The sequence below is a fragment of the Pinus tabuliformis genome, chromosome 5_2 (assembly GCF_031772625.1).
Source record: "Pinus tabuliformis cultivar Carrire ecotype Pingquan chromosome 5_2, CPIR1, whole genome shotgun sequence".
NCBI lineage: Eukaryota > Viridiplantae > Streptophyta > Pinopsida > Pinales > Pinaceae > Pinus > Pinus tabuliformis.
Window position 1 is genome coordinate 92586568 of NC_142306.1, and position 20182 is coordinate 92606749.

Sequence of the window (20182 nt, forward strand, 5' to 3'; positions counted from 1 at the left end):
CTTGGAAGCGATGGTGTTGTATGCATAGGTACTAGCTCTTATTGTAGGTTGTCACTTGATCTGCTGGCACAAGTTCACTAGGAGCTTCAGCCAACTTCTATGAGTTCTCAGAAGAAGCTTTTAACTGTGATGAAAGAAAGCTATCTCGAAAGAGGCTATTCTACTTGCAAAAAGAGATGGAAACTAATGAGATGGGTGCCATTGACTACTGGAAAGGGAAAATGGATGTATTCAAACTACTTTGGAAGAGAAATGAGAAGAAATCATCTTTTTGTACTTTTGAGCAATTTTATGTGGAATTATTATGCTTGTGTTTTAACTAGTTGTGATTGTGTAGAGGTTTGGTGGCGAAGGGAGATGGAGTTGGCTTTTGCAGGGGTTGAGGAAGGTGTGGAGAGGTCCTAAGAGGTCCCTAGTACCTTTCTGAAGACTTCCATTGCGATCTAATTTCGAAAAATCACTCGTATGAACTTCTACAGGAGGCTGCAGGGGATCTACAAGAGGTTATACAGGAGGATCTACAAGAGGAGGCTGAAAGTGGTTTTGGGAGGTTTGAAAGTGGAAAAATTATGGAAAAAGGGAAATGAAGGTAGGATGGAGGCGTTGAGGGGTTTAGGACTTTGTCAATGAAGATCAGAAATGAAGGAGATGGTTGGATTTGTTCAAAGTTAAAGAAATCAATTTTGCACAAAAATGCAGAAATTAGGGCAGTTTGGTGAAATGAGGCGATTGAATGGGGAAATCTTGAGAGATGAATTGGTATAGAATATGCTATGGAGGAATGATAAGCTGGAGTTTTCTACAAGTGAGCTGCACACTTACTTCTCAAAACTGACCCAGGTAAGAACCGAAAAACATAGTTTTGTCTATTTTACCTAAATTCTGACCTAAAACCAGAGAAATGTTGAACAAAACTTTATCGAAATAAAATTATGCGAGAAATCCATGGTAAATGAACAAGAAAGGATATAATCATATGAATCCAAACTGATATCAACTTCTCCAACTCGAAATTTCACACTAGCAATTGCATTAGAAAAGAAAAAACAATGTTTTTGGTGGCAACAATAGTTCCTTGATCTCAAATCATGGTCCCAAGGAGGGAGAAAGGAGATCAAGGCATACTTGGTATCCCTTTTGGATATTTTCTGTTACTACAACAAACTATCTAATCAACCTGAAGCAAGAGCAACTATTATAACCATCAAAAGCAACCTAATTAACAAAGTAATATTTAACCTAAACAACACAAATTATCTCATGAATGCAAGAAAAAGCATATAGATACACAAAAGAGGTGCTGGGTAGCTTGGGTTGGGCCTTAACCCAAGATCTTCAGCCCTCAAGGAAAGATCAGTGCTGGTTCAAAACTTGATTCATCTTCATTTATCAAAAAGTAGCAGTTACATCATAAAACTGTATTCAAAAAGAGCTCAAAAATGAGCTGAGTACAAAGCTGCACAAAAGTATGAAAATATACTATGAAATGGCTAACCTACTAAGGCTTCAAGCCTTCTTATTTATACAAGTGGGGACTTCCAATAGTCCTCCTAAACTTAAGGAAATCGGTTGCCTAAAACTGAAGATAACAACAACTTTAATAGACTTGCTCGGCTGCCCCGTGGAATCATCCTTGTGGGCCTTTGTACTCCAAGCTGCTGATGGAGAACTTGAGGAAGGGGTCATTAATGAAGGAGACACCCCTTCTATAAGTCCTTAGCCTTGTTTCCTCGAGTTTGGCTGCCAATCTGCTCATAAATGCCTGATCTTTGTCCAAAAATGTCCAAAAATATGCAATAAACACTCATTAGACTATGTGGCAAAGTGACTATCCACATTCACTCTATTGACATGAATATATTCAAAAAATTGCACAAAACTATGGAGAATGGTGGATTAAATGAAAATAATAGGTAGAATGAGCCCATATAGTTACCCATTTCTGGGGCTCATTAGTTTATGTAGCATGAATGGATGGGAGATGGTTCCTCTTCTCATGGGAGAAGGTATTACCTCTTGAGGTAGTTCCATCCTTATAGGGGAAAGGAGCCCAAACTGACATCCTCAACCCCATCTGGCCAAACCATTTACCAAACTTTTGTTATGAAGCTTTTAGAGCTGGAAGCTTCAGCTCCTTATTTAAAAAACTTTCCATAAGAGGAACAACACAACTAGAAAAAAGCCCTGTCACTACGGTCGGCACTAGGGACAGTGTTAATCCATGCATATCGATGCAAGGAGGACAACGGTCATTAGCGCTAGTCTCGTAAACTAGGAAAAATAGAAGTTTTTGGGGAAATGGTGCAAAAGGGAGTTGTTCTGCTCATGAAGAGGGACACAATGGGAGTTTCTTAATGAAGGGAAAGCATGTATGGTTCACTGTAGAGGTCCTCTAGGATCAAGGAATGGGAAGTAAAGGGACAGTGACAAAATGCTATGTAACAAGTAGAAAACTGCATTGCATTATAGTTTTCATTCAATCATAAAAACAAAAAATTCTGCAACACCAACCCACCCCCCCATTTGATCACGTGGTGCAGTAAGAGCCACATTACCATTCACTTTTGCAAGTAGAAGAAGAAGATAGCAAAGAATGTAGAAGAAATGGATGGATATGATGAGGAAGATCCTCTCAGACTTCCCATTCAAGATACTGATGGTAGTGTGCACATGAAAAACATCCCTCCTTCTTTTCTTCCAAAATTTCGTGGTCTAAGGTCAGAGGATACGAAAACCTGTCTCTTTGAATTTGAAATTGTTTGTAGATATTATGGTTACTTATTAAAAACTCATAAACTGAGATTGTTTCGGGTAACATTGAAGGATAAAGCTCTTAAATGGTTCATGAGTTTAGGGACTAATTCAATAAGATCATGTAACGATATGAAAAATCTATTTCTAGAAAAATATAAAGATCGTGATATTAAAGAAGAAATATTTAGAATGAATCAAAGAGAAGATGAGAACCTTGAGGATCTAATAGAGAGGTTCATGCATAATGTTAAGAGGGAGAAACTACATCATTTAGGATCTGACACACTAAAAACACTTTTAATTAGAACAATTAAGGATGGATGGCTTGATCTCCTTAATCTCTTAAGTAGAGGTGATGTATACCAATTATCATTTTATGAAATTTGTGAAACATGAAAACACATATCAAGAGGAAAGGCAAGAGTAAGTCAATCAACATCAAGATCGGTAAGTCAAGCTAAACTTGGAAATTTGTTTGATAGCTTTAACATAAAATTCTTAGGAATCTAACCAAACAAGTAGGAATGTTAAGAATAAAAAATGAGCATAAATAAGTTTTTGTGTTGTCCATGTATAATCACATGATGTTAAATGTTTCTCCTCATTACCAAGGTTGAAGGAAGTTCACGAAGAGGACAATGGAGCAAGTCAATTGCCAATGCAACAATGTTATGTAGCTCCAAGAGGACCATGGCAGCCTAGTCAGCCTGATATGATGCAAGAGCCTAATTCACAATTTCAAGCTTATGCACATCCACCTCAAAGTAATTGGAACACACCCTTTTCTTGGAAACATTGGCCATCTCAACCCCAAAACCAATCTTGGCAACAAGGTTGGCAAGGAACTTATGGGAGACATCCGCAATATCCTCATAATATTCCTCAATATCCTCCATACCAAAATCCATGTTATCCTTACCATTCACCTCCTCCACAACCATAACCCCATCCACACTCATCTCAAATTTACACTCCCACTCAACTACCTATACCACCATTTCCAAACCCACACATTGAAGTAGCTCAGCCCACTTACAATGTTGAGATACAACACTTCCAAACATCTCCTCTTGAGCTCATTGGTATTCACCATAGCTTAGGAAGATTATTACAAAAAAGTGATTCTCTTGATGCCATTGAGGGACAACATGCAGAGAAATAAGATTTGAAAGAGAAGATCAGAGAATCATGGGCAGCACTTGACGAAGAGCAGACAATAAAATCAGATATTGAGAAATCTCCCTCATGGTTATCATCAAGTCCTCCATATGTTCAAGAGAACAATCAGCAAAAAGAGGAAGATTTGAAGGTCATGGAAGAAGAAGACATCCAAGATGATTCAAATCAGTAAGTGGACTAGGGGCATCACAACTATATTGAAATATGGTTCCAGACAGTCATTAAGTTGCAGCAATACCCTCTTCTTCAAATGTGACTGATATCATCAAAGTCAAATCATTTGATCTTTCAAATCTAGGTACATGTCAAAGCATACATTTCAAACCTCCACATAATTTTATCTGTCATCTTGACGTGCACATGTATTTATTGGAAGTATTCTTATACTTGAAAGTGATTTTGTTTTTCAAGTAGAGTAGGGTAAAAGAAATAAATGAAAATAAAAAATTGAAAAATAAGAGAAAAAAAAAATCTTAGGTGAAAACCTCCTTTGAGGCGCCTTAGATTGGCTCATTGATTGAAAACCTCCATGAGGTGGTCAATGGGTTGGAAAAGAAAAAGAAAAGATGAAAAAAAAAGATCCTAGGTGAAAGCCTCCTTTGAGGTGCCTAGGAAAACCTACTAGTTGAAAAACTCCTTGTGGCAGCTAGTAGGCCTAGAAGGAAAAAAATAGAAATAATAAAATAAATCCTTGCTCCATGCAGCGCTTTGATGAATGCACGTACTCTCCAACATCTGAAAGCAACAAGAACAAGTTGGTACGAAAGGGAAAATTGGTCAAGCCTAGTCAAAAGAAGTCAAATTTTGACTTTCTCCTCCTTTGTTCAAATGCTCCAACAAGACAAAAGCCATGCCAATCAATCACCCTCATCTATTTCACCATCCACCCATCATTCTCTAGCTTCTACCATTCAGTTTTCTTTTTTTCCTAAAAACTATAGGATGCTCTATTTTACTACAAGATACAAAAATACATAGAGCAGAAATATTTTTTTGCCATAACCTGAAAACCATGCATCCATTTGCCAAGCTGTTTCAGTGGGAGTTGAATATGGATGATGGTAGCATGCTTAAGAAATTTCAACAAATTCCAGTGCACAGTTTTTGAGAAATCAGCCTCCATCACCGACAACCATTTTTTCATTTTCTCGATATCTGTGCATCCATTTATAAACCTGTTTCATGGGGAGATGCAAATGGATGATGGTAACATGCCCAAGGAATTTAAGAAAATTCTAGTTCACAGTTGGCAAGAAATCAGCCTCCATAACCTTCAGCCATGTTTATTTTTTCTTGAGATCTGTACATCTATTGAATAATTTTTTTTTATGGATAGGTGCCTAATGATGATGACAACATGCTCAGAAATTTTCAGATCAATCCATTCTACCATTTTGGAGATATAGACAAAACAAGTCGTTGTCCTAAAAACCTATAGGATTCCCTGAGATCCTATAGGATACAGAACAACACCTATAGGATTGGCAGTGAGTATTTTTTAAAGGGAAAAATAGAGGTTGGCTTCATCAAGTAGTGTTAAGGAGGTAGGATCTACATTTCCCCACATTTTTCCAAGTGAAAGGAACATAAAAACCCTTCTAGTATGTTGAAAGTGATTGCAGCATAAGAGAATTGTATACATAGAATTTTTAAATTTGGTATCAGACCTATACAAACCTCCATCGATCAGAAAAAATGATAGGGAGAACCCATCAAGACAGTGAGGATTCATCAACACCCTCCTGTATAAGAGATATTCACCAAGCACAATTGGATGGGTTTCTTTGAAAAATTGAGGGGATATGATGATGAAGTAGCCAGAGATTTGCAATCAGTTTTAGCATGGAGATCCAGAGGTCAAATAAGCTCCTCTAGAGTTTAGCAACATCATCAGGATCATCAGCATCACCATCCAACACTTGCACATCAAAAGCAACTCAACAGTAGCATGCAAGTCTCTCCAACAACCATCAGGTAGGTACAAGTATGAAATATTCTTGACCTCTTCTCTTGAGCATATTATAGTTAGAAATTTGTTGTCAATGCATGATCTGATAATCACCCTAGGAGTGACCTCAGTTAAAGATTTATTGAATAAAGGTATTATAGACTCGTGCTAGTGTGTGTCTATGTTATTTAGGCAATGGATCGATCAGATTGCAAATACATAGACACTTGAAATGGAAAGATAGCAGAGAAATACAGTAAGCAAATACAAGAACACAAGAAATTAATAAGGAGTTCACCCTATCCTCCAGGGCTATGTCCCCGGACCAGCTCTCAGTGGTGGACTTATTTTATTGTGTCTTAAATAGGGAATTACAATGCAGGAGCTCAATGTGAGTTTCTTGAAATAGATTTTATTGGCAGGGTGTTTCTTGGATTCCCTAAGCCACTTGAGTGCACAGACTCTTTTGCCTACCAGCTCTTTGACCACTCTGGTCTGACAGATCCTCTTGGGCATGGCTTGAATCTCTCAAGCTCTCTGGTGCTCGACGCTACCTTTGGTCAACTCGGCCCTCTGTCTTCTTTCTGCTTTTCTTTGCTTTGCTGTCTTCTTCACTTCTCTATCTTTTGTCTTCGGTTCTTCCTCTCTGTGTGTCTTCTGTTCTCTGTTCATGGCTTTAAGGCCATTCGAGCTCATGGCTGTTCGATTCCTCTGCCACTTCCCGTCGGATCACCCGCTGTATCTGCGCTTAGAGTTCCCTATTCGGAGTCATCATCAGGCTCACAGCGAGTGGCCACATGTCCTCCTATAACTGCGCCAACCTACTTCGTCGATTCAATTCTTCCGTTACGTCGTGGAATGAGTCTTTCACCACCGTTGCGGTCAAAGTGGACTTCAAATCCTTCCAAATCACGGCTTATTCCCTCGTTAAATCCAATCTTGCCATTGGGCGCGATGTCAACCGTCAAATCTAGATTCCCCAGATCCAATGCCATCCGCTCATTTCGCGCAGTGAACTTGCTCGACTGTTAGTGCGTGATGAGCAACGGTTTTCTCTCTCCTCCGCTTGCCACGCGTCGACTCCTGAGTGGGATCGCTCCAATTTCATCAATTTTTCTTACTGCTTGAGGGTACCCCCAATCAATACCACTGGTTTTTCAGAGCGTGGGTCCCGCCTTGTCCTTTAGCCTTTTTACCTTTTGTCCCACGGTCTTCCCAGCTCCGCATGTGACCGAGCACTCAGGGCTTCTCTATTTTGAGGGTATTCGCCGAGCAATGTGCTAAGCGTTAATCGTGCATCAAAAACTCCCTCTGTTTCCTGATCGAAGCCTCACAGGGGCTAATTTCCCCTCCCGCACAGTCTCGATGGGCCTCGGTTAGCGTACTTTGACTGAGGTCCTCGTCGTTCCACGCTGGCTGCCAACTGCCATTGGTTTAGAGGTGTTTTTTGATCGCTGTTTCAAATTCTTTGATGTCTATCCTGACCTGATACAACCATGGTTCTTTTGATTATTCTTCATGGATCCAATTCAAATCACGGCCTTCCCACTGAAAAGCTTTTGGACCACCAAAAGTTGGTTTTCAGGCATCGACTAAGTGAGGGTATTGTTTTTTCACTTGTCCATTCTCAATCCACTTTGCACTGCTCAGCTTTGAACCTTTGAGCCCAATCCCGAGTTACTCCACATCTCCCCTGTGCATCGTCTTCACCTTCCTATCCAACACTATGTCTTCTTGCAATTCATTAAGATATTTAGGTAGCAGGTCATCAATAGAAGGCAATTGACTTTGCTCTTCAGGGTCCTCAATCATTGAAGGTTCAAACAATATGCATTTATGACTGAGTAGATGTGCATGTAAGCTGGTAGATCAAGGTGAAAAGAATTTTCACCAATCTTCTCAAGTATCTTGAAGGGTCCATCCCTGATAGGCTTTAGCTTCTTACCTTCACCTTGCATCCTGTCCTTGCTGATATACAACCAGACCTGGTCACCAACTTGAAAACTATGCTCCATCCAATGCTTATCATGCCTAGCCTTGTATTTGGCTTGGCTCCTTTCCAGTTGTTCCTGTACTGCCTGGTGGATCCCGTGGATCTGTGTAATGAACCTAGTTGCCCTGTCCACATCATTGTGTCCATCAACCATGGTATATTTACCAAAGATAAAATCCAAAGGAGACCTTGGTGTGAAACCAAAACAGGTCTCAAAAGGAGATCTCTGTGTGGAAGAATGATTTGCTCTGTTGTAAGCATGTTGCACATAGCACAAATGTTCATCCCAATGCTTAGGATGTTTGCTGCAATAGCCTCTCAGTAACTGGATCACTGTCTTGTTAACTACTTCTGTCTGGCCATTAGTTTGTGGATGCAAAGCTGTGCTTTTCTTCAGTTTGGTGTCCATAAGTTCCCACATACTTCACCAAAACTTCCACACAAATCGGGTGTCTCGATCAGATACAATAGAAGTGGGTAATCCAAAATGAACCCATACATGTTCAGAGAACAATTTTGTAGTTTGTTCAGCTGTAATCTGTTTATTACAAGGTATCAAAATACACATCTTGCTGAACCTATCCACAACAACATATAGATAATCATGACCTTTCGTAGATTTAGGCAGCCCTCCAACAAAATCCATGGAAACACTTTCCCAAGGGTGAGAAGGAACTGGAAACGGAGTGTACAAGCCTAGTTTTCTATTACTGGGCTTGCTTTTAGCACACATAGCACACCCTCTTACATATCTAGAAACTGTCTCATTCATTTTCGACCAATAACAAAACCTTTGTAGCTGTGCAATGGTTTTACTTACCCCAAGTGACTGGATGTCAGAGAAGTATGTGCTTCCCTAATTATCTTTATTCTCTCTGTTTGTGGAATGTATAGTTTCCCACAATGATATAAGAGTCGGTCCTTCACATGGTAATTCAATTCTTCTACTCTTTTTCCTTGACTCAAAGTTGCATATACATCTTTGAAGTGCATATCCTAAGCATATTGTCCAATGTAGCTTTCATGTAGTACAAAATTATGCTTAAGTATGGTAGATGCATTTATAGTGGGTCTAGATAACATGTCTGCAACTTTGTTATGTATGCCCTTTTTATATTTGATGACTAAATGAAATTGTTGTAGAAAACCCATCCATTTGTAATGTCTTCATTGCTGCAACTTAGTTTGGCAGTGTAGATATTGAAGTGGTTGATGATCAATATGTATTACTGTCTCTTTTCCCATTAAGTAATGTTTCCACTTTTTCACACTCTGAGCTAATGCATACAATTCTCTATCATATGTAGGATAGTTAACTACTGTAGGATTAAAAGTCTCAGAATGATAACATATGGTTTTACCGTGCCGAGTCAACACTGCTCCCATGGCGTAGTCACTAGCATTTGTTTGGATCTCAAATGGTCTTTGCAGATCATGTAGTGCTAGTACAGGTGCTGTACTAATCTTTTCTTTCAAGGTGTCAAAGGATTTCTGATGTTTGCCTCCCCACTAAAACACCTTGTTCAATCCTGTTAAAGCATGTAAGGGAGTTGCAATTGAGGAAAAGTTAGAAATGAACTTCCTCCAATATTGTGCTGCTCCTAAGAAGCTTCTCACTTCTGTAGCAGACTTGGGTTTAGGCCAATTTACAATGACTGCCACTTTAGAGGGATCTATTTTCAATTCACCACCCCCTACTATATGTCCCAAGTAGTTTAGAGATGTCTTGCCAAATTCACATTTTGAGAGTTTAACATAAAGTTTTTCTCTTTTCAAAACATCTAGTGTCTGCTTAACATGCTTTAAATGTTCTTCCCACGTTTTACTAAAAATCAGAATGTCATCCAGGTACACAATAAAAAAATCATCAAGAAAAGGTCTGAGTACATCATTCATTAATCTCATGAAAGTAGCAGGAGCATTCGTCAAGCCAAAAGGCATAACCAGCCATTCAAACAATCCCTGTTTTGTTTTGAAAGCAGTCTTCCATGCATCTTATTCTGCAACCCTGACCTGATGGTATCCACTATGAAAGTCTAGCTTGGTGAAATAAACAACTTCCTTCAATTGATCTAAAAGGTCATCTATACAAGGAAGGGGATAACAATTTTTGATTGTTATCTTATTCAGTGCTCGGTAATCAATGCACATTCTCCACGGGCCATCTTTCTTTCTCACCAAAACAATTGGTGACCCACATGGTGATGTGCTAGGCTTGATAAGCCCCTTCTCGAGCAACTCCTGCACCTGCTTCTTGATTTCAACATTCTCTAAAGCAGATAACCTGTACATCCAATATTAGGCAATGGAACATCTTGCTGCAAAATAATATAATGTACTATTCCCTTTTTGGGTGGCAGACCTTTAGGTTCTTGAAATAAAACATCACACTCTTAAACAACCTTTTCTATATTAGCTTGCTGTTCAACATTACAACCCTCAAATACATTGGTTTTATTAGGTTTCTTTTCCTTTACAACCATCAATAAGAATTGTTTGCATAAATTTATCATTCTTTTCATTTGCCCTGAGTTTCTAAGAGTATAATTATTATTGAGCTTATGAGCTCTTACAAAGTATTCGATTCCATGTTTAACAAGTAGATACTTGTTCTTAGCTCTATATAAAATAGCCTTTCTATCATACAAGTAAGGACTTCCTTAAACAATGCCACATATATCCAAAGGAATTATGTCTAACTCAGCCTCATCTACAAATTCTGACCCAAAGGAAAACTTGAGTTTGCATTGTCTAGTCACTTATAGTTGTGCTTTATCATTCAACCATCCTAATGGGTATGGTTTCTTACGAGGTGTAGTTGCTAATCCCAATTTCTTTACAATTGCTTCAGAAATTAAATTTACTTGTGAGCCACTATCAAACAAAGTATCAATCTTTTGATGTTTGGAAAGAACTCGAATGTGGAAAAGCTCATGTCTTTTTTTCTCATTTTCTTCATCAATAATAGATTGAGTAGAATTACTGGTAGATGCTTCAGAATTATTACCTTTTATACCTGTGGCTGCAATAGTTGTTTCATCTCCCGAGTCTGACCCCAAATCTTTCTGAATAGCTGCAGTAGTCTTCTTCTTCTTGCCCTCGGACTTATTAGGTCTCAGCTTTGGATGCAGAATCCAACAATGCTCATCATCATGCCCATCCTTTTTACAATGAGTGCATGAAGCTTTGATTTTATGTGCAGTGTTAGCCTTCCTTGCTTTCCACTTCTGCTTTCTTTTCTCCTTGCTCTTGCTTGCAGTGGGTTGGGATGGTCCCTCAACTTCTGGATTTCCTTTCTTTCCTCTAGCTTCTAGATGAGTAGCTTGTATAGGTACCTTATCTATACTAGTGGGATTAAACATGAGGATGGTATGCCTCATGTAGCTGTGTAGACCACCAATGTACTTCAAAAGAGTCTCTTGTGAGTCTAATGAGATCCCTAGAATAAATGCTCTCTTTCTAAATTCTTGAGTGTACCCTTGCATGTTTTTCCCTTTCAACTGTCGAAGAGTTTGCCAACTCATCATGGCTTGTTGCATGTAGGCCAATGGATAGAACTGCTTTTTGATTGCAGAAACAAATTCACTCCAGACAGAGATAGTATTACCATGTCTTTTCATATCGTCTTGGGTTCTTCCTTCCCACCAAACTAAGGTAGTGCCTCCTAGGCGTAGGCTTGCCAACTGAATCTTTCTCTTGTCTGAGTCAATGTTCTGTACTCTGCAATACACATCAATTTGTCTAATCCAATTGTCCAACTTTTCAGCATTTAACTCCCCATCATATAGAGGCAAGTCAAATTTAACATCTAGCTTGATCAAAGATGCTTTCTTATTATGCACAGGGCTATTAGGAAGTGTGAGAAAGCTTTCCTCTTTCCCTTTTCCCTTGGAGTGGTCATGGGAGTGAGACTCATCTTCTTCTTTGTCTTGTTTAGAACCTGATGAATCCTCATCCTTATGCTTTCTAAAGTCCCTATACATTTCTTCTACCATAGACTTTATAACTAGGAAACTTTCTATGAAGTGAAGGTCTGGCCCCACAGAACCTTCCTCTGACATTGTCTTCTGACAATAGACTCTCCCAATTTTAGGATTAGTTTCGACCAACTCTCCTTCTCCTAATTTGAGCTTTGATCTAGTGAAAATTCAATAGCTAAACCAACACAAACTTGTCTAACCTTATAGCCTCGAGCTCTGATACCACTTGATCTGATAATCACCCTAGGAGTGACCTCAGTTAAAGATTTATTGAATAAAGGTATTACGGACTCATGTGCTAGTGTGTGTCTATGTTATTTAGGCAACAGATCGATCAGATTGAAAATACACAAACACTTGAAATGGAAAGACAGCAGAGAAATACAGTAAGCAAATACAAAAACACAAGAAATTAATAAGGAGTTCACCCTATCCTCTAGGGCTATGTCTTCGGTCCAGCTCTCAGTGGTGGCCTTATTTTATTGTGTCTTAAGCAGAGAATTACAATGCAGGAGCTCAATGTGAGTTTCCTGAAACAGATTTGCTTGGTAGGGTGGTTCTTGGATAACCCAAGCCACTGGAGTGCACAGACTCTTTTACCTACCAGATCTTTGACCTCTCTGGTCTGACAAATCCTCTAGGGGATGGCTTGAATCTCTCAAGCTCTCTAGTGCTCGATGCTACCTTTGGTCAGCTCGGCCCTCTGTCTTCTTTCTGCTTTTCTTTGCTTTACTGTCTTCTTCACTTCTCTGTCTTCTGTCTTTGGTTCTTCCTCTCTGTGTGTCTTTTGTTCTCTGTTCATGGCTTTAAGGCCATTCGAACTCATGGCTATTCGATTCCTCTTCCACTTCGCATTGAATCGCATGCTGAAGCTACGCTTGGAGTTCCCTATTCAGCGTCATCAATAGGCTCACAGGGAGTGCCCACATGTCCTCCTGTAACTGCGCCAACCTGCTTCGTCGATTCAATTCTTTGGTTATGTCATGGAATGAGTCTTCTACCACCATGGTGGTCAAATAGGACCTCAAATCCTTCCAAATCACGGCTTATTCCCTCATTAAATCTGATCTTGCCATCAGGCACAATGTCAACCGTCAGATCTGGATCTCCCAAATCCAACGCCATCTGCTCATTTCGTGCGTTGGACTTGATCGATCGTTAGCGTGCGATGAGAGGTGGTTTTCTCTCTTGTCCACTTGCCACGCGTTGACCACTGAGTGGGATCACTCCAATTTCGTCAATTCCACTTATCGCTTGAGGGTAACCCCGATCAATACCGCTACTTTTTCAAAGTGCGGGTCCCGCCTTGTCCTTTAGCCGTTTTGCCTTTTGTCGCACGGTCTTCCCAACTCCCCATGCGATTGAGCGCTTGGGGCTTCTCCATTTTGAGGGTTTTCACCTAGTGATGTGCTAAGTGCTAATCACGCATCAAAAACTCCCTCTGTTTCTCGATCTGGGCCTCCTAGGGGCTAATTTCGCCTCCTGTGCAGTCTCCATGGGCCTCGGTCAGTGCACTTTGACTGAGGTCCTCATCATTTCATGTTGGCTACCAACTACCACTGGTTTAGAGGTGTTTTTTGATCGTTGTTTTGAATTCTTTGATGACTATCCCGACCTGATACAACCATGGTTCTTTTGATTATTCTTCATGGATCCAATTCGGATCAATGCATGAGAGATGAGGTTTCATAAGCTAAGGATAGGTCAGAAATATCAACCACCTTGAACTAGTTAATTGCAACTCACTCCTTCAGTCATGCAATGTTGAAAAGTCAAATTATGAAGGGTGATGATTTCAAGAAACGAGGAAAATAGTTAAAAGAAGAATTTTTTCAAAGGCCAAGTCACCACAACACTCCAAGCCCTCCATCCACATCATATTCACTATTTATTCATCATTCATCCATCCCATTTCATTCTTGAAAAAAAGAACTGAGCATGCTCTCCATTTCAGAAACCTACACTACTCCCTTTGAGCCCTAGAATCATCATCCAATCCCTCTTCATCATTTCTCATCACTCCCATGCAGTTAGAAGACCCTGAAAGAGGAGGAATGACTACTATAAGAAGGTAGAATGTTGCTACAAGAAGGAAGAAATGAACAAAGATGGCAGAGCTTAAGAAATATCTAATCAAAACCAACAACTCCAAGGCCAATAGGAAGCCATCTAGGCCACAAGAAGGCAACAAAAGGAAATCAGGCATTGACCATCAAAACAAAACTAAAACTGCAGTGATGAAAATATATTTTCCAAGAGGACTCAAATCTCTTTTTAGCTTTTGTCCAAGGCCTAAAAATGGGAAAAAGGCATGGAATTCAAGTTGAGGGCCTTCCGTAACCTCGGACTATCATTTATGCTCAAAGCTAGTATCCTGTAGTTTTAACAGGGTTTCCTATAGTTTTGACAGGAATTACTACAGGATGTCCTAGTTCTCATCTAAATTCATTTTGAGGGTGTTAGAGGTGTCCAAATGGTGGAAGAAGGTAGCAAAAGGTTGATAAGGGTGTGAAAAACCTTGCCAAACTAAAAAATATTCATGAACCCATCTTGAATAAGGGGAAGAAGGCAAGCTAATGGTCTCAAGAAGCAACGATTTTTCTTTGCACAAATATGTTTTTGGGATTGTACTTGCAGAACTTACAACCAAGATTCTTAATGCACAAGAGAGAGGCCACCAGGGCCATGAATGAGGAACAATGAGGTTAGTAAGTTGCTCAGAGAATGAGCAACACTTTCAGCAGGGGGGTATGATGGGCCTCTAAATTAGACATAAATTAAGGCCCATGCCTCTAAATTAAACATCAATTAAGGCATATGACCATCCTTCAGCACATTAAACCTCTCTTTCTGCATTAGATAATTTATTTTTAACTTTAATATATTCATTAGGAAGGTTTATGAATAATTGGATATTTGTGCCTAATATTATTTATTTTTGTGGAATATTATGAGAATATTGGGCAGATTATGAAGATTTGGAGGAGGAGATAATTTAGGGACTTGTTCCCTACTACAAGAGGATCAATAATAAATAATAAATCAACAAGATATTATGGAATTATGGCCCAGATTTTGGAACTCCAATGATTGAGAATATCTAGGAATGTCTTCCACTAATTAAGGGACCAGATCGACTAATCAAGGTATTTTTCTGGGGAAAGCTTCTTCCATTCATGGGGAATGATTCCTAATAATTTTGTATAAGTACCAAGTCGAATTTTCCTATAGAGAATTCTTGAGAAAATCTAGGAATGTGTTCTCTGCCATTTAATGCAAATTCCTAGTATTGGGGACCATATCGACTAATCAAGGGATTTTGGTGGGGAAAGATTCCTACATTCATGGGGAATGATTCCTAATTTTTTTATAACTACCAAGTCGAATTCTCCTCTAGGGAGATATTTTCAATAGTGTTACTGTGCAGAGAGCTTGTAGTTTTGCAACTCCATTGTATTTTCTTGCAGGGATGTAATTCTATTGTTGAAAATAATGAAGATTGGTGTCATGTTTAGCTTCTAAATCTTGTTCTCCTCCATAGGGCTCTAAGTTTCCTTGGGATTGGCCATCCCAGGAGCCTCAGATCCCTTTTGTATCATTTTCTTTCCTTCTTTTCACTTCTTATTTGCATGCATCTCTAGTTTTTATTTCTTTCTATTTCTGCATTTAGTATTAATGATTTCTTGTTGTAGGATTAGGTTAAATGGTTGATGTAAGTTCTTTTTTAGGATCACAAGCACTATTTAATCCTTGGAAAAGCTTTGGAAGTTCATAGTAATCATTGAGCTCCTTGGATTAGTCTTCTTATTCCCAAATCTAGATTGTTGGACCTCCTTTTTAGCAAAGAACAGTGAATTTCTGCTATTTTTTAGAGCATGCTAAAAACCTTCAATTGAGTTGTTTCCACTTACATTAGATCAAAAAAACATTTTAGTTCATAAAAAACACTACCCCATTTCATTTTCACTTGATTTGGTTCGGCATTTTTTAGATTTACTAGCTCACTAGTTCTCGAATTTCTAGATTTTCGACTAGTAACGATTTTTTATTTTTTTTGCATGGGTTGACAGAGGTCTTTTTGAGTGATTCCACCTAGAATAGGGACATAAGACATCCTAGTTAATAAAAAAAATTGTCCTATCCAATTTGTATTTGATTTTCTTGGCCATTAAACCCTCACCAATTTCAACATTTCACAAGGAAACTTCTCCAAGCTTTTTGAGCAAATCCATCAATCTCCCAACTTTGGTTTTTAGTTATGAAGTGGTCCTAGGCACTCCCTTGCCTAATTCCATCCACCAAACACCTTCCCTAAGCTTTCCATTACCTTCAAAATCCATCCTTTTACTCTCGGCTGTATCCTGTGGGTTTTTAAGGGATATTGTAGGTTTTTAGTACATCCTGTAGGTTTTCCTATAGTGGCCTGTTTTGAGGCTGAATTAAGGGAAAATCTCCAGGAAGCCACACAAGGTCACTGAAGGGTCCTCCAAGCCTTCCAACCATCCACCATCATATCCAAGCCACCTTCCACATCACTAAAAGAGATTATCTTTCACACTCTCACATGAAAAAAAGACAAAAAGAAAAACATATTTATTTTATTCATTTACATGCACAACAGTAGAAGGCTTGATGGTTTGAATCTGCATGCTTAGAGCAGTAGGATTGCATACATGTTAACTTAGAATTATTTTGAAGAAAAATCTCTTAGCAGTTACTTAGAAAATGGTTTGTTTTAGCATTTGATTTCAGTCTCTTTCCTTGTACTTTCTTTCTCTCAATAGGTTAAGGTTCCATTTCGAACATTTCATTTTCTGCAATTAGTTTAATATTTGACTTCAGTACATGCACTTTATTACATCATGACAAAAAAGGAAGGACACATTGTATGCTGCAAATATAGTGCCAACACCTCTTAAGTTTGTATGAACCTTGGGTTGATAATTAAAGTCGGTAGCCTTGGGAGTTGTAGCATTCTTGTTGCAATACTGAGGCTCATCACACATGACCTTTCTCCCCTTGACCAATTTTTTGCTAAAATCGACCTTCACTATATGAGGCCACACCTTCTTTGTTATCAACAATATTTTTGGGCCATTTCTTCTTGTCTTTCCTATTTCCCTCTGATTTCCAATCACTTTTATAATCAAGCCTCCTCCTGGCTTACTCATAACATTTTTTGAATTTCTTGATGGCTTTGTCCAAATTCTATGGTTCATAGTATTTGATGTGGTCCCTAAATGACATGGTAAACCCATGAATAAATTGTTGAACCTTGGCCTTCTCATCCTTGAGATATGACACATATCTCAATAACCTAAGAACTCTGGTAATATACTCTTCATTTGACAAGTTTCATAACTTCATATCATAAAGCTCATTTTCTTTGTTGTCATAATATTTGTTTGATAAATAATTCTCCCTTAAGAGATTTTCAAAATCCTTCCAAGTTAGTCCTTTTGTTATGTTTTTAACCTTTTTTCAAATCTTCCCACCATAGGCACTTTCTTTATTTTAGGCTATAGGTGGCTACCTTTGCCTTCATGTTTTCTGAATAGTCATGAACTCTGAAGAACATTTTCATCCCAAGCAATCAAGATTATGCATATTTAGACTTATTCACCTTTCCATCAAATGTAGGTTGTTAATTTTTCTTAAATTCTTCGGGCATGTATCCTCTTCCCCTCATCTTATAATAATAATGGTGAGAATGATAACAATGAGGGTGATAATGATAAGAATGATCCTCTATGCTAGCAAATATAGAATGCCTATGAAACTGGTTCCCATGAGTACTAGTTCTTCTTTATGGGGTATTTAATGGTGCATTTCCCTTCACATTATCTTCACTTTCCCTTTTGTGAATATTCCTGGGTATACCACCATTCACCCCATTTGTTCTCTCTTTTGATTCAAAAGGTCCCAGCTTGCCTCTGTGGCTAGCCCCCAACTCATGTTTCTTCTGTCTCTATAAGTCTGAGAGCCTTTGTAGTATGACTGCATTTATCTCTGATTGCCTCTCTTGGGCATTTGCCAACCTTTCATTTTCTTCCTTGAAGCTTCTTATCTCAACCTTCAAGCTTCTCAAGGAGAGTTGGATCCTCCCCTATTTCCGACTAATTTTTCTTCCTCATTCATGCATGCCCCTTCATATCCATCATGTGACCTATCAGAGTCCTCATAATTTAATTATTTTTTATTTGTGATGTGCTACCATCCATACATGATTGTTAGGGGCATAATATCATAATCAAATAAACAAAATCTTGACCTTGAACTTGCTCTCTTGGAGCTTCCACAAAAGTATAGTTGTAACAAAATAGGCCATGTTAGTGCATTAATAAACATTAAAATCTTATTAATAATCAATGCCATGTTGCATATGAAATCGCAACCAATTAATTTAAAACTAGATTTTAACACCTAAACAACAGTTTAGTTATTTTTCTGAAAAGAATAATCATAAAATCTCGTGGAGGAAATATGGTACTAGCTTGCTCATGATAGAGCCTATCTAGTCCAAGTGATGAAACTAGATACTCTAATACCAACCTGTAACACTCCCTCCTAAGCCCATAACCCAACCTGGATTATAAGGAGGTAGTTCTTATATAGATCCAACTCCCAAAATACAGCTATGTGAACGAGACCTAAAATTTTTAACTTTTCCCCACCTTAGTAAAACTTCAATTAGTGTTATAGACATTTTTGTGCCTTGCAGCATTGAGCATGAAATGTCCATAATCTAAGGGATCCAAAGTCCCTAAACACGTTGTTCCTACCCCTAGAGGAACAAGGCTAACAAACCACATCAATTCACAGAAGTTCTCCACCAGAAACTGCTCAAAAACAAGTCAATTCAGGATCAATTCAGTGGCTCCACTAGCTGTTTGCGCTGAATGTCAAAGCCAACACTGGCTACCTGCGCTGAATGTCAAAGGTAACACTGGCTACCTGCGCTGAGCGAGAGTGGACATGTGGCAAGTTCATTCCACAAGGTGTCAAAACCCAGGAAGCTTCCAAAATGACACTTGCCTCAAGGAATTTGACTGGTGATGAGTAAGGGGTTCCAAATCTCCAAGTGGAAGCAAGAACCTCCAAGTGGAATCAAGAACTGACAGAGGGAGAGGACACTAGTCAGATCTCAAGCTGACTCATCCTCTCTCCAAACATCTATATATGGATCTCTCCTCCATGAGATCTAGGAGGCTGGAATTTTGTTATTGCAAAGAATTGTTGTTGGTTTGAGATTGGAATCATTGGGTGCTTAATGCTTTGAAGGGGGTGAAGATAGGAATTCCATTTGCTGGGAAGGAGATGCTGGATTGGAGCCCTCTGGGTTCTATCTCTTCCCGAACCTTGTTATTCATCAATAAAGCTATCTTGTTTTCTCCTATATATTGATGTATCTTTGATGTATGATTGCATTAGTATGTTTAGTTTATTTTTAATCCTGAACTAGTTATGAATGTGAATCCATGTCTTGTGTAGTGTTCTCTCCTTGTGATCTTGCAGAAACCTCTTGAAGCTGGGCGAGCGAGAAGGCAAGTAGCTGGGGAACTCTCCAAGAGAAGAGAAACTGGATCGAGGGACAAACGGAAGACACCGGTTAGTCCATCCATCTCTCTTCATTCTTAATTCATAAAGGAAGAATACTAGAATAGCTGTCTCTGTTTGTTGCTAAGGCACTGTCACACCTTAGGTGGATAGGATCGTCCTGCATAGGCATTTTTCCCCACAACAAATTGGTGACTCCACTGGGGAGATCTGTTTAGTCATTTTATTTGTGTTTCTATCATTGTTTATTTCATAGACTTGACAGCAACAATCGAACTGCATCTGCTATTCTCGGATGCAAAGTAGACAGTTGCTGCTTTGATCCAATCACTGGACTTGTCTATGATCTGAACAATGGACTCACAAATGATTTGATGATCCTTTGTGATAGATCTTAGTACCCCCTCAAATCATCCCTTTGATTGTACCTTTCTTGTTGCTTTTATTTGGCCTGAAACAGTAGATTAAATAGCAATCTGTGACCCAGAACCAGTGAGAAACGAGAGTTTCTCCTTCAGCGCAGACCCAGTGAAGGGATTCTGCATTTCAACGCAGGTCCGGTGAAGGCTACCTGCGCTGAATGTCAAAACCCCTGTGTTGAGGTTGCACTGAACCAGTTTGCCCTTATGCAGCTGGGGTTCTCTGCTCTGTTTTGCCTTGTTTTGATCTTTGAGTTTTTGCAGCCTATAACCAGCATAGGTACCAATCTGATAACTCCTTTTCTCTGCTTAAATTCCGCCTCCTTTTGTACAAAAAGACTGTGAGTGTTTT